Source organism: Lissotriton vulgaris, chromosome 1_1 (assembly GCF_964263255.1).
Source record: "Lissotriton vulgaris chromosome 1_1, aLisVul1.2, whole genome shotgun sequence".
Lineage (NCBI taxonomy): Eukaryota > Metazoa > Chordata > Amphibia > Caudata > Salamandridae > Lissotriton > Lissotriton vulgaris.
Genome location: NC_141685.1, coordinates 1,978,972,402 through 1,978,995,842, shown reverse-complemented (window position 1 = coordinate 1,978,995,842; position 23,441 = coordinate 1,978,972,402). Strand labels below are relative to the sequence as shown.

The window sequence follows — 23,441 nt, the reverse complement described above, 5'->3', positions numbered from 1 at the left end:
TGAGAACAGTGTTCAAAGCACTGTGAGGATACACTTCTAGTGTTGCTTTTTCCCCATTTACATTATTATCACCGAAATCTGCATCCTTCGCAAACTTTCAATGCTACTAATCAGAGGTGTAGATTCTACTATGTTCATTCTCCAGTTAACATGACTTAACAAGAAATTCTCTTCAAAGTGGATAGCTGCAAAACGTCACTGAATCAATCAGATGGACAAGTAATTACTTTGGCTGCATGACACTGGAATAGTAGATGAGTTGGGCAAGTACCCAGCTCAAATAATAATAACCACACTTCTTGTCAGGGTGAACCATTAAAATAACTATATTAATTTGGGCTTAACCCCTTGGTAACTAGGGTACAAAGCAGGCAGACCTAACACCAAAAGGACATACACGAAGAAACTGAACTTTGAATTTTTTAAGTTTAAGGTTCAAATTAGAGTTAAAATGTATTAGTCTACAAATGTGGTTGCGCTTCGCTGAGACAAGGGCAAGGTTTAAAGCTGACTTGCAGTGGAGCATGAGTCAAATCCAGGCACAAGGTGTGTCCCGGGGAAAGGTTTTAGCTTAGGACTTGTCTCTGGAATGGAAGTCAAAAATCCTCAGTGGGCCAAAGCAGGAGGCTGTGTGCAAAGAGAGCTCAACGTCATCGGACAGCACTGGGCATATTGCTGTATGGAATTTTGGGTACTCGTTGAGTTGGGTGAGTACCCACTTCAAATAATAACCACACCTTTTGTTAGGGTGAACCACCAAAATCACTATTAACCTGAGCTCAACCACCTGGTAGCTATGGTGCAGAGCAGGCAGGGTTAACTTTAGAGTTAATGTGTAAAGTATTTGTGCAGTACTCCTACAGCAATAAAGTCAGAGAATAAGAGAAGAAAAATAGCAAAGCAATTTACACCAATATAGAAAATACTAATAAATAAAACAAAACAAAAACAACAAAAATCCAATTTGTAGTGCTGCGTTATGAATTTTTAACGTTTAGGTTCAAAGTAGTGCCAAACATCATTATGCTCCAACTGTGGTCATCTGGTTGCGCTTGGCTGAGATAAGTGTATGGTTTAACGCTGTCAACGAGGGAGCGTAGGTCAGATCCATTGACCAGGTTCAACCTGCAGAAAAGTTTTAATGGAATGGTAGTCAAAAGTCCTCAGTGGGGCAAGGCAGCAGGCTGTGAGTGAATAGGGCTCCACGTCATCTATTAGCCACTGGAAGGGGTCTCGGTGAAGCCATGGGCTTTTAAACCAGAAGGCTCAGAACAAAAGAAAGTTGAATTACATGAGCAGAGAAGTACATTTTTAATAGTTCACATTCTTCAAGAACGGCAAGACTGTAGGCCATAGCCAAAGAGGATGGATGCCATCTCCACTAAGTTCCGGTGAATCATATTTGTTGCTGCGCAGAATAATTTAGCGGGAGTAACCTGAATCTTTGGCCCTTTGATCTTCATTGGATTGGCTTGGCAGGTTGATCCAGATCTCACAGCAGTTTTCAGAGCAAAGCATTGATTTCAGGATTTGTTAGGAGGAATACACTTTGACATCAACCAAGGGTCCAGGACCTTGGAGACAGCAGTTGGGGGTGAAGACTGACTCAAGAGAGGACACAAGCAGAGTCCTGGGGAACTAGTCAGCTGAGAATGCAGAAAAAGGCCTCTTGAAGTTTGTTGTGTCCCTGTAGCCCAAAGAAGGGGACAGCCTTACAGTGCTTGCAGTCCACTTCTTTGCCCTGGGTACAGGAGGGAAAGCAGACACAGTATTCAGGGCTCTTGAGTCACAAACTACAGGTTTAGTCACCATCTGTTCTTTCACAGGTCTGAAGTGATCTGAGAAGGGTACTGTGGGTCCCACATCGGTGAGGTAAAATTCTGACCACTCCCCAACTAATGGGGTAGAAATTGTGCAGGGGTGTACTTTTGCAGCACTTCCTGTTCCTTTATCTGTGAACAAAGCCACAGTGCTAACTCTGCCAAAAATCAACATGGCAGAACCCTTATTTCTCTGTACAGTGCTCCTGTTCCCACAGCAGAAAAATACGCAACCCCTTCTCTGTGGCCACTCAAAACTGGTTCTGGAGGGGGCGTGGCCAAGATGGCGGCCGGGACGGACGTGTAGCCGCGGAGCTCTTCGCCCCGTTCCCCTGTAACTCCCATGATAGCCCCCTTAAAATAGCTGTATTGGCCCCCCACGCACTGCACATCGCGGGGCAGACCCAGAGCCCCGGTGTGTGAGCCCACGGAGCTGCGGCCGCCCATACCCGCCGCCACCGCCGACTGAGGCGGGAAAGCGCAGAGGAAAGGACCCTGCGCTGGCCAGGCCTGCCTCGGCCCTGTAGCCGCCTGGAACTCACCGCAGTGCTGCATCAGCGGATCGGAGGCCGACACGGGGGGGGGCACCTGGAGTGCCGACCCACCTCGCGGCTGGAATGTGCCGGATCCTGGGCGATCCCCAACTTTAGCCCCCGGCTTAGGCCTACACGGGCCCCGGACCCAGTGGTGAGGGAGTGCACGGATCCCGCACTGCGCCGCCCAGGCTGCCGACGGGGAGTCCTACTTGGAACCGGCAAGGGACCACTGCCCTCTGGACCTGTGCTGTGGAGTGGAGGATGCCGCGGCCGGCACCGGCGCACCAGAGGCGGACTGCCGCCGGGGTGCGCTGCACACCGGGCCCCGGCTTGGACCTACTTGGGCCTACGTGGCAGAAAGGGACAGTTGGCGCGCAGACGCTAGAAGCCCGCCAAGCACGCTAGAGGTGTGCCCACGGTCCCCGTCTCCAGAGAAGCCCCCTTGCGGCACAAGACGCCCCACATTGTGCCCCAGACAATAGCACCTCAGTCAGGCCCCGGCTAGAGCTTATGGACTGCGACTGCGAGCACGACGGAGGCAGGGAATAATGGTCCTGCTTCGGGGTGGCTGCTGAGCACACCCGGGGTCTGCCCCGGCCTGTGGATTCAGGCCCCCCACCCAGTTGTGAGGGACCTTGGAGGGGCGCCTGCATCCCGTCTATAGAGTGGACGATCCGGAACACGGCAACACTTGAGGTGAGGAGTTGGGGGTGTTCGGGGGGCCTGGTGATCGCGCCCCCGGTGGGAGGAGAGCTGGTGTCTGTCCACAGCCGGATCCCCCTCCGGACCCACTAAAAAACTGCCTACAGTGCCCGGGTGGGCGAGAGCTGAGCTTTGGACACGCCCTGGGCGCGTGTTGGGGGTCCTGTGGATCACCTGGACAGTGGTGTGTTGCCCTTGTCTGCGCTGACCCCTGCCATTCGGGGGGCGCAAACCGAACCTCCGGCGGGGGTAAGACACACTCAACACTCGCACACATCTCAAGGCTCAGCGTCAGGGCGATCAAGAGACTAGAACTGCAGGCCCAAATCTGACGCTGTACTTCAACTCCACTGGGACATAGGCTGTTCTTCTTGTCATCCCACAATGTCGAATACCAACCGTAGAGGGGGCCGGCCGATTAATGAACTACTTATGAAAACTTCCTCTAAAACAGAGAAATCCCAAGCGTCCACATCACCAAAGGCGCAGACAGCCACCCCGACCAAGGAGGCTGACAATGCCCCTATCACAAAGTCCTTTCTGGAAACCCTCTTCAACACGTTATGTGAAGACTTTCAGACTCTAAAGCAAGAACTGGTGAGTGACCAGAGGGAACTGCGCCGGGACCTGGATGGTTTAGGGGAAAGAGTGGTAGCGGTGGAGGAATCTAATCATGCACGCTGTGAAGACTTGGTGCACCTCCAGCAAGAAGTTATCCGTCTTCAAGACAGCAGGTGGGCTTCCAGGCCCACACGGAGGACCTCGAGAACAGCTCTCGGAGGAACAATATACGGGTCCGGGGAGTGCCATTGAAAGCGGAGGGGGATAGCGTCACGGAATATCTCCAAGACCTCTTCCAAGAGTCCTCAACGAACCTGCTGACTTCCCCATTCGCATCGACCGAGCACACCGAGTGGGACTGCCCCGCCGGGCTCCTGCCTCACCGCCAGACATCTTGGCGTTCCTCCCGGACTTTCCCCTGAAAGAAAGGATACTGAGGGACGCGCGTCGGGCGCAACCTATCCGCTTCCGAGACAGCATTGAACTCTTTCAAGATCTCTCAGCTATCACTCTTCAGAAGCGCAAAGACTTCAAGATCGTCACCACGTTCCTAAGAGACAAAGGAGTGCCATATTCATGGGGTCACCCGTTTTGGGTGATCTTCAAATGGGAGGGTGCCCTGCACCAACTCCGTTCACTTCAGGACACCTGCGCCCTGCTAGGCCTCGAGCTTCCCGACAACACCTCGGACGGGGATTCCACTCCGGGGTCCTCGCAAGCAGCCCGGACCCAGCCATCTGGAGGAGCCGGACCAGGGGACGATTGCCAAGGACAAAGCCGCAGCCATCGAGGAGGTCGTTAAAGACACTACCACTAAATCCTAAGTGTGTCTCGGACAGGGGGCCACGCTTAACGCACTCTCTCTGAATGAGGGGGGGAGAGGGGCGGGGGGCTGCATGGGTTGCCACTGCCACAGTCTCCTTTACTTCTCCAATCTACGGGCCTGAACTGACTCTGGATAGGCCTGAGACTATGATTTTGGGTTGGGAACCACAAGTTGGGGTTAGGGTGGGAAAGGGAGGGGAACATTGTTGGGTGGGAGGGACAGGGTTGATTCCGGGCAAGAGGGAGGACAGACAACTTTCCGCCCGGAGGGTTGTTTGGGATTGGGATGGGGTTCAGTTTTGCCGGGGGGACAGGGGTGGGAGGCCCCGGGCTGTTCGTTCCAGAGAGGCGGGACAAGCGGGGATCCGAGGGGGCTACGTACAGAGGTTTGTGGCGATGGACACAAGAGCTTGAGGGCGCATCTGGCACAGGCACGGTGGTAGCGGGGCAGGGCCTAATTCCCTGAATGGCCTCAATAACCCAATTAAGCGGCGGGCGGTGCTCTCATACTTAGAGAACTTCAGCGCGGCAATTTGCCTCCTACAGGAGACACATTTGCTGGCAAAGGACTGGCATCTTATGCGATCCAGGGCCTTCCCGACGCAACTCTATTCCTCCACTATGGAGAAAAAAGCGGGGGTGGCCATTTTGTTCGCTAAGCACTTCAAGGGCCAGGTAAGGGACAAGGTGGCAGGAATAAAGGGCAGGCTGCTAGCGCATACTGTTAGCATTGGTAAGGTGGAATTTACAGTGGGATCCATTTACGCACCCAACACTAAGCAAGAATCGTTTCTCACTGGGGCGTTGTCGGAGGTTCTGGGGACAGCGGCCAAGTATACACTGGTGGGAGGGGACCTAAATCTGGTGATGGATAATGCGGTAGACAGGTCAGGACACAGATTTGGTGACTCCGGTGCTCTCTCTACGGAAGGGAAGCGCTGGCTCGCCAGCAGGGGCTTCTGGGATGTATGGAGGGAGATACATCACACAGCTCTGGGGTACACCTTTTACTCGCACGTACATCGGACATATGCCAGGATAGATCACTTCCTTGAATCGGCAGATATGGCCCCTATGGTAAAGGACGAGGAGGTCACCCCAGCGGCCCTTTCCGATCATGACACAATCCTACTACACCTGCAAGTCCCCCGCATCCAATCTGGCAAGGGTAGGTGGCGGCTCAGGGAGTCCCTGCTCACGCGTAAAGGGGTCACGCAGCAACTCTCCCAGAATATATCAGATTACCTTAGCAGGAATGACACAGGTGAGGTAGCCATGCCCGCGGTATGGGGGGCACTAAAGGCAGTGGTCAGAGGGGAACTGATGGCGATTTCGGCCGCAGATAACAAGATACGAAAAGAAAGGCACCAGGAATTAACCGCACAGGTACTAGAACTCGAGCGATTGCATTGCCGGACGGGGGCCCCCAGGATATGGCGCCAACTGAAGGCTGCCAGAGCGCAACTTGCAAGTCTTGACTTCGACAGGGTAGAATACGCGGCACTACGCCTCAAGCACACTTATTATGTGGGGGGAGACAGGACCGGTCACCTGCTTGCCAGCAAACTCAAAGCGCAAACAGTCAAGGCCAGGGTGCAAGTCATACAAGAGGATGACGGAAGTGAGCACTGCGAAGATGAGCACATAGCCGAGGCTTTCAGGGCATTTTACCCCAAGCTATACGAGGCCGCACCGGCCTCGGAGGAAGAGGTCGGGACAGAGTATTTGAATGAAGCCAACGTGACCGCACTGAATGGTGCGAATTCTGAGGCGCTAGATGCTTCCATCTGCCTGGAGGAGGTGGTTTCTGCTATAGCGCGCCTTAAACCACTCAAGGCGCCAGGACCAGATGGGTTCTCTGCGGGCTTTTACAAAACTTTTTGCCAACTTCTGGCCCCAGTGTTGAAAAAACTCTTTAACTCGTTTCGAGGCCCGAGATGCTCGAGGCAGACATAATCGTCCTGCCAAAACCCGGAAAAGACACCTCTAAATGCACGGCTTACCGGCCAATATCTCTTCTGAATGTTGATCTGAAGCTTTTTACCGGAATCTTAGCTGCAAGGCTGGGGCCATGTCTCCCAGGCATAATTGAACCAGACCAGGCGGGTTTTATACCCTCACCTCAATGCACAGACAACACCAAACGCCTGTTGCACGTAATCTATAAAGCCCACTACAACGATTCGGATGCTGCCCTACTGTCAGTCGACGCTGAAAAAGCGTTTGACAGAGTGGACTGGACTCACCTCGATAGGACACTGTCGAGATTCGGGCTTGGGGAGAGATTCAGAGCCTGGGTGGCAAGCTGTTACGCGACCCCCCGGGCAACTATTAGGGTGAACGGGACGGGCTCCAAGCCACTGGATATCCGACGAGGCACGAGGCAAGGCTGCCCTCTATCGCCGATGTTGTTCGCCCTGTACATGGAACCGTTTGCCCAACGAGTGCAAGATAACCGGAACATCAAGGGCGTCACCTTCGGAGGCGAGGAGCAGACCATCAGCTTGTACGCAGACGACATTCTGGTCGCTGTTGAGAACGCGGGGGTCTCGATCCCAGCATTTCTGCAAGAAATGGAGCATTTTGGGAAGGTTTCGGGCTTTAAGGTGAATATCCAGAAATCCGTGATCCTACCACTGGGGTCCAATGCGTCATAGAGGTTCGCTCCGGATCGGAGGGCTACAAGAACGTCTGGAACTACCATACTTAGGAATAGACTTGTCTCCCTCGACAGCCCAAACGGTGGAAAATAACTATACCATACTCTTTCACCGTATCCAAGGAGATTTCCTCCGATGGCGACACCAACCGTTGTCGTGGCTAGGCCGGGTGGCCGCCGTCAAGATGTCTGTGGTGCCGAGGGTGCTATACCTGTTTCAGACCATCCCGGTCACTCCCCCACTGGGCATGATTAAAAAACTGCAAGACGCCATACAGCAATATGTCGGGGCCGGGAAACGCCCTAGAATGCGGCGCGATCTCATCTCACGGTCGCAAGCCGAAGGGGGGCTAGGGGTCCCTGACCTGCATCGCTACTTGCAAGCTACCCAGCTGCGCTACCTCCTGAAGTGGTTCAGACAGACCTCGGAGAAAAGGTGGCTCTTTCAAGATAGGGCGATGGCGGGTATTCCACTCTGGCGAGTCCCATTCCTGGCAAGACGCGACAGATCGGCATATATCAAGAAATCCCCTATCACCAGGACACTCTTACAAGTGTGGGACGCTGTAGCAACAACTAGGGACCTCACCTCCTTTCCGTCGCCGATGACGCCCCTTTTTGATAACCCGGCGTTCGCCTTTTCTCAGTGGCGATCTACAGAATGTAGCTCGGCAGGACACCTGTTTGACCGGCAGGGCTTTATGACATTGGATTGATTTGATTTGATTTTGGGTTTTATAGAGCGCATAGCTACCCTAGGGCATCCCAAGGAGAGCTACGGGATAGAATGCCCGCACAACTTCCAATATTTTCAAATACGACACTGGCTCACTCACAAAGAAGTCGCACCGCAGGTGGGCCGCTTCCTCACACTCTTTGAGAAGTGGCTTCTGGCCAAATTGGACGATAAGAGGGTGATCACGGAACTCTACAAATTACTGACCCCACCAGCGCCGGCAGCTAAGTCAGCGGGGCAGAAAAGGTGGGAGAAGGAGCTAGGGCGGGCACTCTCGGACAGGGAATGGCACGATATATTTTTCAGGGCCCTTCACACGGCTAGGAACATGGCGAGTAGGGAGGCCGCGGTCTAAGTGGCTTGTTACTGGCACCTGACTCCGGAACGCCTCCACCAGAGCAACCCTAGGCAAGACCCTAAGTGCTGGAGGGGATGCGGACAGACTAGGACCATGTTCCATCTGCGGTGGGAATGCCCAGAGGTGCAAGACTACTGGGAGGAGGTACTGAGGGATATAGATTTACACTTTGAAACGGAGATCCCACGCTTCCCGGCATACACGATTTTAGGCCTACCTAACAAATTGACTTTTCCACTCAAATCAATCAGGGGGAAGCAAATGGGGCTAGCAATGGGCGCAGCGACACAACACATCCTTTCACTGTGGGGAAGCTCGCGCAAACCCTCTCACACGGGATCACTCCACAAAATTTGGTTTATAATGGGTATGGAGCGCATACAGGCCTCTCTCACGCAAACCACGGACTCGTTCCGAGAGATATGGTCACCCTTGATTGCACTACTCACCACTGAATTTCACGAGCTGACATGCCCCAAATACCTCCGAGTTCTCAGTTGACGAGTTTCACAAACCTAACGATGCTCAAGGACAGACGAAGAAACGTCGAAAGCCCAGGTGATTCCCTAATAAGGTCTCGGCAGAACACACCGGGGGGGGGAGGGTTGAGAGAGGGGGGGCGGGACGGGAACAACGGTTGTTGAGATAAGAGGGGTTACGGGCGGGGGTTGGGGAGAGGGGTTTGTTGGGGTATCTTGTTACTTGAAAATGGCTTCCACTGCATACATGGACACAAGGGCCGAGGCCCTACGATTTTGGAGCCCCATACCGGGAGCCCTGAGTGGAGCACACAAGAGTTGGTAGATTGCATTTGTCCTATCACTGTACTGTACTATGTTGTTGCCAATAAAAACAAATTTGATCAAACAAAAAAACTGGTTCTAGAGGCAGATCCTCTTCCACTGGACTTGGTGCCTGACTGGCTAGATGGACAACAGAAGGGGCAAGCAAAGGTGTTAGAACATCTGCCTGTGAGAGTGAAGGGCCATTTGAAGTCAATTAAGTTCCGGGCCAGAGATTAGGAGGTCAGCCTGCTAAAGAAACAGAATACCTCCCTACACACAAGGCCTTTGTCTCAGCTAAGGGAACAAGTTAACATCTCAATAAGGGGGCTATTAAGTGCCAGGTTGACAGTTGGAAGCTCATACATTCTACAGGCTTTAGACAGGTGCCAGGCAACTTTGTCCTAAAATTACCTACATTTTTTGATCCAAATCCAACCTTACCAGTGAATTGGGTTTGTAACACATATTCTAAAAAGTCCAAGAATTAACTCTGTGGTTGTTTCCTACGTGAAAATAGCAATACTATATTTAATATTGTATCCCAAGGCTTTTCTATAGAACAGGTAATCCTGCTTCAGTGAACACATTTTTTTTCCTTTTCACTGTAAGGGCATGATTAACTTTAAACTATTAATTTCCTTCTCTTCATGGTAATGTCCTTCTCTTCAATACCCTGGCTTAATAGGCAGTAAGGCCTACTTTGGGGTGAATTCATAATATGTAAAAGGTGAGTTTAAGCCTGTCAAAAATAGTTTAACAGGTCAAAGTTGCAATTCAGATTGCTCAACCAAGCTACTTGTGGCAGGCCTTCAGTCTTGTTTACCCTAACACTATAGTGGATGGCACAATGAGTGCTGCAGTCCACTGGTAACCTATACATTTCTGGGTATACTTCAGGTACCATATAGTATGAATTTATAGGTATGGTAAATATGCCAATCAGGGGTTTGCCAATTTCATCACATTGAAGGGAGAGCACAGGCATTTTATTACTGGTTAGCAAAGTGCACAGTTCTACAACCAGCAAAACAGTTAAGGGTATACTTTAGGTACGATATAGTATGAATTTATAGGTATGGTAAATGTGCCAATCAGGGGTATTCCAATTTCATCACATTGAAGGGAGAGCACAGGCATTTTATTACTGGTTAGCAAAGTGCACAGTTCTACAGCCAGCAAAACAGTTAAGGGAAACGTAATCTGATATTACTCTACACAAAAGAGGGCAATTTCCAACACAAGGCAAATGCTAGCCTGGGGCAGAAATTAAACAAGATTTTTGTGGGTTTTGAGACCAAAGGAAAACATGGCAGTGTGTATTTCAGAGTCGATTGAGGGCTGATGTTCCTTGGGTTACTGTTAAGGAGTTGTGATGTGGCTTTTATTACCTCCACCTATATCTCCATGTTACTAGTGATTAGGGACTCAATGTACGGAAAGCATTGCTTGCATGTCCTACTCACCATGTTACTGCATATAAACTATCAAGGCTGCCACATTGAGCCTGTTGGCTGTGCTCAGGTTCTAACTGTTTACACTCCCTGAGGGCTAGTCCCCACCCATCCTCTGTCTCTTCCAGGAGGTTACATATGTTTGTTTCAAAGAAATGGAAGTTGAAGTGTATTCTTGTGTCAACTGCAATCTGGCTGTGCAACCACCACCCTATAAATTCCTGTCCACATTTAGGGGCCGATTACGATGTAGTTAGGAAAGCATTCCCACTGAATCGGGTTAATAATGTTTTATGAACGATTCATATTTGGAGAGTCCTACCGACCTATTATGATGTGTCCAGCTGCTTACGGGCTCGGTTTGTTTGGACTCGCATTGACTTCAATGGGGGTCTGTGTCCTGGACAAGAACCCAACCTCCCATTGGAAAAAGGGGTGGCTGGGGAAAACCTTGCATCCTGTGGTGGGCACCCCATGGTGGCTACCACAATATGCATGGTTGGGAAGAGGGGTCCTTTGGGTACATCCACCGGCCACATTTGGTTGCCTCCTGATGAAGAGGGGCCCAGAACAGGCCACTAAAGACAGATTTCAAAGCTGTTTCGTCTCCGTTATACCAAGTCAGAATCAGTCAGCGTACTTGCTCTTCGGAAACTGTCTCCGTTGGGCTGTACGGTTCGTCTCCGAATGACTCGGGCTGCTTGAATCCCATTTGGAACCGATTCAAACAGCCCAGAAGGCTTCCTTGCTTTGTATTCGATCGTCCGGAAAGGTGACCGATTCATTAGGAAACAAGGATTCCTAATCGGATTCAATGATAACGAATTCCATCCAGAGCCCTTTCTTACGACATCTTAATCAGCCCCTAAGACGTTGGTAAAATCTTATATACTGGGATCACTAGATCACTGACAAAAGAAAATTACGCAAATTAGTTTAGATTTTTTATCGAAAAATGTGCAAAGAAGGCCATATATATATTGTTTTCACTAAAAAGTACAAGGGTTAAAGTGACGCTATATTTTGTAATTGCAATTATATCTTACTTTACAATAACAAAAACATAAGAAATTGACTGAAACAAACCAAAGGTTAAAAGTACATTATAGTGAGATGAAAATTTCAGAGACAACATAACGATTTAATCTAAAACAAATACTGAAATTCACCAGCTTTAGTTATATCTAGTAACTATAACTCATGCCCTGAATTAACTGTGACTCGCTCCCCACCATGCACAGTCTTTTAATCAATTGTGTAATTTTAGGTGTTGCAGTGATGTTATCAGTGATGTCTTAGATCATGTCATGAGTGATGTAATATGTGCCGAAATTAGCAGTGTATGGCAATGGCATAGGTTATAGTTACTTTAGGGCAGAGAGGCATAGTTTTTTTTAAAATGTTACATTGTCACTAAACTTTTCACCGAACCATAACATTACTTTAACCTTGTTTTTTTCAATGAATTTCAAAGGTTTTTTATTGTAAAGTAAGATAGAAGTAAAATTCCTAACTATAACATTACTTTAACCTCTGTTTTTGTAGTGAAAATTAACGTTTTTATATTTTATTACTATATGTAAAGCCAACCTCACCTTGTGCACAGACTTTGGTCATGCGCACCATAGGGTTAGCTACAGAGCCTGGCTACTATCCAGGCCCTGAATCTATCCCCAGTAGGCAGGCAAGCCCCTGCAGTTGGGCTGACCGAAGGGCTTGGCCCGTGGCCAGGCTCTGCATTCCACCCCCAGGATCAGCCAACACCCAATCATGCATTGCTTTCGGCTGTGCATAGAGTAGGGTTAGCCGCAGGTACTGGCCTATGACCTGGCCCTATGTCCATCATTTTTGCCTCCTGACCTCCTGTTTAGCTGACTTCATTTTTGCTGGCTTTAGAATTCTGGGCAATTTACCACTGCTAACCAGCGCTAAGTGCATATGCTCTGTACTCTAAACATGGTAACATTGGCTTATCCATAATATTTAATTTGCTTGTAATTCCCTAGTAAACTGCATTATATGTGCCCAGGGCCTGTAAATTAAATGCTACAAGTAGGCCTGCAGCATTGATTGTGCCACCCACTCTGCTGCCCATTGAACACAGCTCAGGTCTGCATTTGCAGAGCATGTGTGTGCAGTTTTAAACTGCCATTTCAACCTACCAAGTTAACCTACTTGCCATATCCAATAATTCCTTTTTATGACATGTATGTCACCCCTTAGGCAGGCCCTATGTAGCCCCATGAACAGGGTGCTGTGTATTGAAAGAGTAGGACATGGACTTTTGAGTAATACATTTCCTGGTAGTGAAACACTGTTACATTCATTATTCAATTTCAAAATTAGATTGTCATACTGTAACCATTCTGTTCCTCTGCTTGCCTCTTAATACACATCTGGGTTAGGGTGAAAGTTGGGCTATGTACATTCCCTCTAGACAGTCACACAAAGGGAGCTGGGGTGTGACATTTGGGTACTAATGGCGCATCATCAAGCTGATGGGCCTTTCTGAGGTAGCTTGGGAGGGAGCTGTCACTTGTACCTCAATAGGGCTGTGCTTGTCCCCACACAGATCTACATGGTCACCTATAGTGCGTCTGAAGCCAGGAAAGGAGGGGCAGGGACCTGGTAAGGTTCAAAGGCCTCTTTGATGTCAACTCTACTTCAACGGCAAATTTGGCTGGAAGCATTACACCCCTGACACCCCCAATTCAGTTCAATTATGGGTCCTGAGGAGGCTGTGTTAGTCTGCCCTTTGCAGATTGCTGTACTGCAAGTAGCCACTGCCATTTTACAACTTGGTCTGTTGTGTTGGCCCCTGCATTTTTTGCTTTTGCCTTCTGTGTTTTTGCTGTGTGTTGGACTTTGTTTTGCCGGTCTAGATGCTTTGGACACTTTTCCACTGCTGTTCAGGGCCAAAGTGCAAGTGCTCCCTACGTAAATTGTTGTTATGCATTCCATGGTTGGCCTATTTGATTTACTTGTCAGACCCTAGTGTTTTGCACGAGGTGTATGTGATCTTCCCTGCCAGAAACATTTTAACTTTCTCTGCCAGCCTTCGTACGCCGCTTGCACAGCCGCCTATTTAGGGCTACATGTTTTTAAAGTGTTTTTCATTTTGTTAATAGTTTTTTCTTGTTCTACCTGCAATTTTTAACTGCTTCAAGCCCCCCGGTCCATCGCAGCCTCTTAGGCTGATTTTTGTGGAGGGCGTCTTGAACTCGACTCGTGGAAGCCCTCGCTTCCGGTTTACCCTGCTAGACGCCATCTTGGTGGGCGGTCTAGCTGTTGAGTGTTCCCTGGGTTCTCCGGTATTTAACTGGGGGCCCGGGCATGCATCTACTGTTTTGCACGAAGTGTATGTGATTTACCTGCAAGAAACGGTTTAACTTTCTCTGCCAGCCTTCTTACGCCGCTTGCACAGCCGCTCATTTAGGGCTACATGTTTTTGAAGTGTGTTTCATTTTGTCAATGGTTTTTTTCTTGTCTTACCTGCACTTTTTAACTGCTTCAAGCGCCCCGGTCCACCACAGCCTCTCAGTGGAAGCCCTCACTTCCGGTTTCCCCTGCTAGACGCCATCTTGGTTGGCGGTCTAGCTGTTGAGTACTCCCATAGTTAAGGGACTATGGAGCGGGAGCGCAACAGACGTGCGCAGCGGGCGTGCCAAAGGCGCGCCAAAGTCAAGCCCGTCTGCGCCCGTCCGCGCCTTTACGTCGCCTCTCACCAGGACCCCTGGTTGGAAGCAGCGTGGACTGTACTCATAGGGCAGGGAAGAACTTTTGGCTATTAATTCAGGGTCTACTCTATGTAAGGCAGCTCCTTTTAACTTAGGGGTAGAATCTATCGGTTGCCCAGCCTGTAGCTATGCTATACCCGCCCCTCCAACCCTAACGCACATATCGGGTGGCCAGCCCAAGGCCTGGTTGAAAATATTGCAGCTTAACGTGAGGTCGCTTGCTAAACACTATTTGGAAATTTACGAACTTGTTACAGAGGAAGTTCTGGATCTTTTCTTTCTGACTGAGACATGGTTAAGTGAGGACATGATAGCGGAGCCTAATTAGCATTACCCTCTGTATATTCCATATGTACGATCAGTAGGGAAGGGGGAGGCATTGCAGTTATCTTCAAATCTTTTTATTCATGTCTGTTCACTAAGGAACTTATCGAAGGCTACGAATGTGCCCATTTTAGAATCTACGTGAGTCCTCACTTAACGCTTTCAGGACTCTTGGTATATCGGCCTCCGGGGCCGGCTGCCAAGTTTGAAAACGCCCTCTTGGAAACAGTCAGCTCGCTCGCCATGGGTTTGGCTAATTTTAGTATTTTGGGGGATTTGAATTTGGATTTTGATTTAATCCATGACAGTGAAATCTGCAGTTTACTTGCAGACTTGGCTGCTTTTCAGCTGGACCAATTAGTATCTGGTTCTACACATATAGCTGGGCATTTATTAGACCCTATATTTTCGAATATTCCGCTTTCTAAGGTGGAGACGCCTATGCCTGTGGGTTGAACTGACCGTGCTTTGGTTGTAATTTTGGTCCCGCTCACTGAGCCTCATAATTCAGATATCGTAAAACCCGTCTTTAAACGTGCATGGCGTAAGTTGAAGCTAGAGGAGTATCATGATTTCCTCACTGTCAACCCTTTGGGACATGATTCTGAGTCTGATTATGGCTCATTCTGTGACTGGTTAAAACATTGTCTTGACTCCTTAAACCCTGATAAATAGTTTAAGGGAAGATCTTCCACTACTAGCCCTTGGTACAATCACTCCTTGACTATGTTAAGGAAAGCATGTAAAAAAGCCGAACAGAAGTGGAGAAGGGATTATGACTCCAAGAAAAAGCTATGCTATCTCCCTAAAATCAAGCAGTACCATAAAGCCATCTGTAAAGCTCGTGTTGCACACTATACTAGCGAAATAAAGTTGAGCCCTAACAAAATTTATTTTTGAGATTCTTAAAGACCTTAGGTCTAGGGGCCAGATGTAGGTGGCCGAAAATAGCCATTTACCGATCGGTAATGGCCGAATTCGGCCGTTACCGACCGGTAAATGGCCATTGACATGTAGGGGCCCCTAAATGTTGCATTTTCGGTAATTTTACCGATTCGGTAATATTACCGAAAATGCAAGATTGAAATGTGGGTAGCCAATTTTCCATTGGCACATGGCTTTCAGAATCGGTATTTTACCATAGAATACATATCCATGGTAAAATACCGATTCCTGTGTACATGCACATCTGTGCATGTACACATGTGCCATGTGGCAGACAGACGTGCCCTTAGCGCATGTCTGTGTGCCACATTGCACACATGCCCGTTTTGGGGGTGCTAGAGGGTGTCAAAGTGACACCCCCTGCACCCTTGACAAATTCGGTATTTACCGATTCGGTAAATACCGAATCGGTATTTGAATTGAATCCTATGGGCTTCAAGGCCCATAGGATTCAATAGCAAATACCGATTCGGTATTTACTGAATCGGTAAATACCGAATTTTTAAGGAATCGGTAATAAATCCAGATGTTGGTACCTACATCCCATTTACCGATTTTGAAATACCGAATCGGTAAAATTCGGTATTTCAAAATCGGTAAATGTGATTTACCTACATCTGGCCCTAGGAAAGCTATGGTGTCTGCTATATCGTCGACACAGCAGTGTGATGATTTAGCCACCTTTTTTGTGGAAAAGGTTTGCGCCATCTATCAATCTTTTCCTTTAGTCTCTACTCATTCCATCCCTTTGCCCCCGGGCACTGGGTCGCGGCCGACCTTGGCAGCCATCCCTTGTATGCCCCAGGAGGAGTTCACTCGGCTGAGTGGTAAAATTAAAACTGGCTCTCATGCTGGCCCTTTGAGGCAAACGCAGATCAGGGAGTCACTCTCTATTTTTCGGGCTCCACTCTGTCAAATAGTTAATTCCTCCTTTTCGACTCTCATTGTTCCTGTACTGTGGAAACAGGCTTGGGTTTCCCCCATTCTTAAAAAACCTACATTGGATTCTTCTAAACCGGAAAACTTTAGAGCCATTTCTCTACTCCCTTGGGAGGCTAAGGTTGCAGAGGTACAAGTCAACAACGTGCTTACTCAAAATCCAATAACATCTTGGATATATCTCAGAATGGGTTTCGACCGGGCCACAGTACGGAGACTGCTCTCCTGACCACTACTGAGCATCTGCGGTCCATTCTTAATGCTGGTCAAAGTGAGGCACTGATCCTATTAGATCTCAGTGCCGCCTTTGACACGGTCTCACATGACATCTTGCTACAGTGGCTAGAGGATGCTGGAGTGATCAGTCGGCTCTGGAATGGTTTAGATCCTTTCTGACCGAAAGATCCTTCAGAGTGTCTGCTCCTCCGTTTCTCTCTTAGGTCCATTCCATTGACCAGGGGGTACTCCAGGGCTCGGCCTTGAGCCCGTCGTTGTTCAATCTTTACGTCCAGCCTTTGGCAGCTGTCGCCAGGCAATAGGACCTTGTTATGGTCTCATATGCAGATGATACGCAGCTGGTTGTCACCTTGGCAGAAGGGTTTTCCCTGAATGCCTCTAGGTTTAGAGATGGAATGGCGACTGTAGCCGAATGGATGGCTACTAATTGCCTGCAACTTAATGCCAACAAAACCGAGGTTTGTTGGTCGGGAAGAACACTAGCCTGTGGAGTGAGCAGTGGTGGTGAATTGTTTTGGGTGATGTCCCCACTCCAAAGACTCTGGTCAAAAATCTTGGGGTGTGGATGGACTCATCTCTTAGCTTTCAGGATCACACCGGAAAGTGTCTGGCAAATGTTTCGGCCTTTTGCGGGGTCTTAAGCCCCTTTTTGAAGTTTTTCGATCCCGCCACATGTCAGCTGGTTGTACAGGCGACCATTCTATCTCGCCTGGACTATGCCAGTTCTCTTTTACTTGGGGCAAATAAGGCTGAAATACTTTGGATGCAACGTGTCCAAAATTGCCGCAACAAGAGTCCTGGCAGGTCTCCCGTGATTCTGTTCTGCTGTTGGCACCATCCGGAGGCTGCATTGGCTTCCTATGGAGAAGCGTATTCAATTTAAGGCATTGTGCCTATCTTTTAAGATAGTGAAACTTGCTAGCCCCAACTTGCCGAGTAGCTTGCTTGTTCCATATGTTCCCTCCCACAGGCTGCGTTCGGCGGGGCAGCAGCTGGTTGTTGTCCCAGTGGTTAAGCGCAGCCGTGCGGGAGGCTGGTCCTTCCGTTACCTTGCAGCTAGGTTGTGCAATTCTTTGCCTGAACAGATTTGCGGCACAGATTATCTACTCACCTTTAGGAAAGCTGGTAAAACCTTTCTCTTTCCATTAATTTAGTTTACGGTGTCATGGCAGCTAAAACTGTTTTAGGTTGTTGTGTGTGTTATACTTCGTAGCTGGAAGCGCCGGGACGCCCCTTTGATGGGGCAGCTGCGTGCTATATAAGACGCAATAACATAACATAACATAACATAACATAACATAACAAAACATAACATAACATAACATAGTGCACTGTGTGTGCCCAGGAGCTGTAAATCAAATGCTGCTAATTGGGCTGCAGCACTCATTTTGCCAGCCACAGAAGCAGCCTGTAAAATGTAACTCTGGCCTGCCATTGTAGAGCCTGTGTGTAGTCTGGGACTGCCATGTCGACTTGGCAAGTACATACACTTGCCAGGCCCTAAACCTTCCCTTTTCTACATATAAGTCACCCCTAAGGTAGGCCCAAGGTACCCCTGTGGCAGGGTGCATTGTAAGTGAAAGGTGGGGCATGCTCTGATGTGTGTGGCATGTCCTTATAGTGCAATACTGCCAATTTAGTTTTTTCACTATTTCACCGCTACCGGTTCCCATAGGACAGAATGGGGAGTTTGTTTATAACATCTTATAAACATAACTGGCTCTGGGAACAAGGTAGAAAAATAAAGTTTAGTAGGCCTGAACTCAGAATGTTAAAATGCATGTTTTAGTGAGGGTGACTTTTTCATTCTGTGTTTGAAAATACCACTTTTAGAAAGAAGGTATTTTCTTGCCTATCTATCCAGTGTGCCTTGTCTAGGTTAGTGTATTGCATGTCTGACTTTTGGATGACAGGGGCTGGAGAGGGGCAGCGGCTTCAGAAGTCTGATGAGTCAGGGCTGGGCTGAGTCGACCTCGGCTGCATTTAGAATAGGGGGAGGAGATTTCATTTCACCTGAATGGGCCTGGTCTACCTTCAACAATGCTGTCTCCACCTCCTGCCAGACGCTGCACCAGTGAGGACAGAACTGGTTTCGGCTGGGTGCAGACACTCTCTGCCTTCAGAGAACAAAGGGGTTTGGCGTATAAAAAGAGGCGCCCAGACCTCAGAATTTTAAATCACTTCTGGGTAATCAAGAGGAACCTTTGCCAAGGAGAAGAGCTGGATAAGCTGAGGAGGAATACTGCCCCTGTGCTGTTTGCTGTCTGGCTTTGGCCTGCAGTGGCGGCTTGCTGCCAAGGAAAGTAGAAAAGGACTTGCTGTTTGCTGTGTCATCTTGAGGAAGATCTCCAAGGGCTTGAAACTGAGCTTGCCTCCCTGAGGTGGTGAAGTCTCAGGGACACAAAGACTTCACCACCAGCTCCAATGAACTGCCCTGCTGGGAGTTCTGACCTGCAAGAGGTGCCTGATGTTGTTGTGGGCCTCTAGAGAACTGTTTTCTGCAGGGAGCTGGAAAATCGACGCAACGTGTAAGAAGTGAGACGCAGTTGCACCCGTTTTTCCTATGCGTCGCTGAAGAACCCGAAGCAGTGCCTGCCACTGCTCGAGAAATCACTGCAGGATGCATCAAGTGCTCCAATCGCCGAAGTCTGAGACCGACGTACTGATTTTGATGCAAGTCCTGCAGTGGGGTTGCACAAGTTCATGCATAATACTGGATCATAGCATGTCATCGAGGCGCAAAGTTTGTCGCATCGTTGGGGACGCAGTAAGAAACAGATGCATCATCTCCCCATGCAGTAAGAAATCGACACATCACCTTCTCTCCGTAAGGAACAGATGCATCACCTCACCTGCGCTGCAGTAAGGAATCAACGCATCACATCCATGAAGTAAGGAATTGACCCATCACCTTCCCTGCGTGTAAGAAACCAATGCACCACCTTCCATGTGGCCAATTTGTTTGTTTTGCAAGACACATCCAAGGTAGTTTGTGACAAAAGTGTCACATTTACAACGTGCATTGAACTGAACTATTCATACCATTTGAAAGCCTTATTTTCAATGCTGTAGTGTGGATTTTTGTTGTGTGGTCTTGTTTTGGTCTAGATAAAGATTACTTATTTTTCTAAACTGGTATGGTATCCATTTGTAGTGGTTTCACTTTATTCCTGGATGTGTTCACAAAAGTTTTACACACTGCCTCTGAGATAAGCCTGTCTGCTTGTGCCAAGCTACCAAAGGGGTGAGCAGGGGTTATGTTAAGAGTGTATACCCTTTATCCTGACTAGCAAGGGTCCCTATTTGGACAAAGGTACCTACCTCTGCCAACTAGAGACCTCCATTTCTAACACTGTGTTGCCTTGATACCCAGAGATTCCCTCCATGACATAGCGCCAGCTGAAGCTTCCCTCAGGAGGGTGGGGCCAGCTGTGAGCGAGTTCGCTCCATTGGGTCATTTTGATTTCACCAGGGCCACCGGGATTGTTTGCATTCATACCGCCAGTCTTTTTGTGGTGTTGTCACTGTGTTAGAGTAAACATTGTGTTGCACAAATACTTTACACAGTGCCTCTTGAGATACGCCTGACTGCTTTGTGCCAAGCTAATAGAGGATGACCACAGGTTATCTTTATTGTGTCTAGCTCACCCTGACTAGAGTGGTGGGTCCTGGGTCCCAAAACCCCACTTCTAACAATGGTGATCAGCAGCGAGGATAGAACTTACGTTTGTGGAGTACCTTACAGAAAGTTGGTGTACACAACTATCCATATCTAGACCAATTCAAATCCATTGTCTCTGAACCCCATTAGCAGTTTTCTCTACTCTATTCAATCTGCATTTTTAATTTTTCAATTCTCCCGGATTGAAATTTGAGTTTTCACTCTAAATCATATGTCTGATTTATGGTTCTGCATTTGCACCTGCAAGAATGTAGTTTGAACTGGCCAATCCTGAAGGTTACACTCAAGGACTTCTGCAGGGAATTTGAGCTTCCTGTAAAGAGTACCACCAAGAAGGTGGAGCTGCAAATGGCACTGGCAGCCTTTACAGAAGCCAATGCTGTATTAAATAAGTCCCCAGAGGAGGGTGAGGCTGAGGAGGAGCTGGATGTGGAGTACCGGGGTTTGAGAGGAGGCCGTGGGCTGCTATATGTGGGGGAGGTATGCAACTTACTCCCAGGTATCAGGGCCCTTTCCAGGGCAAGGAGCAGGGTGTTATCCAAAGGCCAGTCCCACGGAGCTGGAGGAGAGCCAAAAGAGATTGAATATTGAGGAGAAAAATACGTTGTCGGCTCAGGATTTGAGCCCGAGAGAGCTGGACATCAAATCCAGACAGGTTGACACTAGCAGTGATGGTGGCAGCAATTCGTCCATGCGCTCTCAGTGGAGGGTCCACACACCCTAAGGTCTGGTGTTTGATTTTGTGGGGTCGGACACTCCACTGGCCTGAGGAGGGAGTGATGGGATGAGGGCCTCCCCATGAAGGAGGCCCTAATCAGAAGGTTTGGTCTGACCCCAGAGAAATTAGTCAAAAGATTTCCCAATCAACCTAGGTGGATTGTGTAGATTCTTTCTGCCATGGTTGGTTGGGTGAAGGGCAGTGCTGTGAAAGATTGTCAGGGACTGTATAATTTGTTTGCAACAGAGCATTTGCTTAGTTTTTGTTTTCCAGATCTGTGCCAGCACCTTACTGATAATATCTCACTGACCCATAGACCTTAATAAGGAGGTGGACCACTGGGTCGGCACCAGGGTCCACAAGGAGGTATGTGGGGGGATCAAACAAAGGTGAACACGGTCCCAACATAAAAAGGGGGGATAAAAAGAGCAAGGAGTTCTTTAAAGGGCCCAAAAATAGTTCTGAGGGTCAGGATTCCTATCACCCTCATGGGAGAAGAAGGGTTCCCTGCTAGTAAGCCTGCAGAGAAGGCTTCTATAAAGTGCCAAGAGTGTCAGCAAGAAGGGCATTACAAAGGGGATGCCAAGTGTCCCAAGCAGGCAGAGACCTCCACTGGTTGGGAGTGGGGTTGGCTAGTGTAATGCTCAGGGAGGAGATGGCCCTATATAGTGCTGGCAAGAGTGTACAGTTAACCATAGTATCCCTTGGTGATGAAGAGATGGTACATAGAGCCCACATGCCTGGCAATATTAAAAAGTACATTCAATAGGTGTCCCTCAATAGACAGAGGTTGGAGGTTCTCAGGGACAGAGGAGCCAGCATGTTTAACATTTATGTGACAAAACATGAGCAAAATACTAACTGTTTGCCACAATTTTTTCAATAGTTCTTTTAGAGTCAATATTATAACACCCTTGTAGAAGGTTGTGTTTGCTCTGCACACCACACAAAGTAGAGACATGTTTGAGTTTGCCTATACAGCACGTGGCATTTGTCCCATCTAAGTTATCTTGAGTAAGGTAATCCATGTGATACTTTGTTACAATTCACATTATTTGTTTACATGCTACCCTTTTCAAAGTTTGCCTGTCACAAGGAACCACAACAGTTCTGTAACTATTAATGTTTTATTAATTGTATAGCACAATGATACCAACAATATTTCATTGCGGAAACAACAAGGTAAGTGCCAAAAAAGAAAACAAACCAAGATAAGGGGATTTTAACAAAAAGTATTTTCAATGGTTTTTACTGCCTAAATTCTACTGGAAACCTTTTAGCATGGGGCAAATAGAGGATTGGGCCCCCTCAAGTCGTTCTCTCTTGAGCCTAGGAACATAAAGATGGGGGAGATTTTTGAGCACAGGCAGACTCCAGGTAAGGCTATTATGCAAAGTTGCTTTTTCCTTGGGGGGATGTTCACTCACATCATGTTATATGCATGATGCTATTTGACTGGAAAGAATCTTCCTATTTCTGGTATAGCACATTCCTGTGATGTGGAATGGGCTTTAGGTGGGCAAACGGGAAAAGATCTACAGCTTTTAATTTTTGTTTTAGTTCTGAATCAGATAAATTCTTCTATGTGAAAGCATTGTTTGGATAGCCAGGAACACCACTGGCATTGTAGGTAGCAAGTGGAGAATGCTTGATATGAGGAAGCTGGGTTATGTTGTAGATACCCCACTTACGGGAGCATTTCTGACGTTTTGGAGGTGTGAGACCTTGTATTTGTGTGCGCCAAGGTAGATAGAATAAACAGAGGTGATGTAAGAGCTTTTCTTTGATCTACCTACTATCAGTTGGACATCAATCGCATGAATTGCCGAGTGTGTCTAGAATACATGGGAATAGAAGTGGGATATGCTGACTACTTATCTGATCTAAGCCTCGAACTTCATTAATGAGGTAAGGATAACTGCTTTGAACATGACCTCGCATTTATGGTTGTTTCTCCCCTAAAATGAGTGAAAGAGTAAGGCTATAGCTCAGTCCACCGTGCAGCTAAATTTGTGGAGCAAGAGTCACTGTTGCCGCCATTTTGTTTCTAGACATATGCAGCCATGTGTGCTCAATGTAAGGCAGGTTTCAAAGCTTCGTGAAAAGGGTCAGTAACTTGTCACAATATGTACTGGAATCTTCAGGACATCCGTCCCTTTCATAAGAACATTTATAATCTTCGGCTGTTCATGTCAAATCTCTGATCTCCTTTGTGAGTGCAGCTAAATTATTATAAACAACAGTTTTGCATAGTCTCAACCAACTTTTTCATCAACTCACGGGCTGTAATTACGAGTGAAAATGACAGTTTGCCAAAATAAGATCCTCCATACATCACACAATGTTACATCTCTAGCAACCGAAGAACGCCAGGACTGATGAATAAATATAGCCATGGCAGGGTCTTCCATTTAGGCAATGTGTAC

At 48.1% G+C, this 23,441-nt stretch overlaps 1 protein-coding gene across 2 annotated transcripts in view; it reads right to left on the bottom strand.

The window, feature by feature from the left end:
- The window catches only part of PCLO (piccolo presynaptic cytomatrix protein), a 1,259,786-nt gene that overhangs the window by 242,571 nt on the left and 993,774 nt on the right, over positions 1-23,441 (bottom strand). The window lies entirely within an intron of this gene.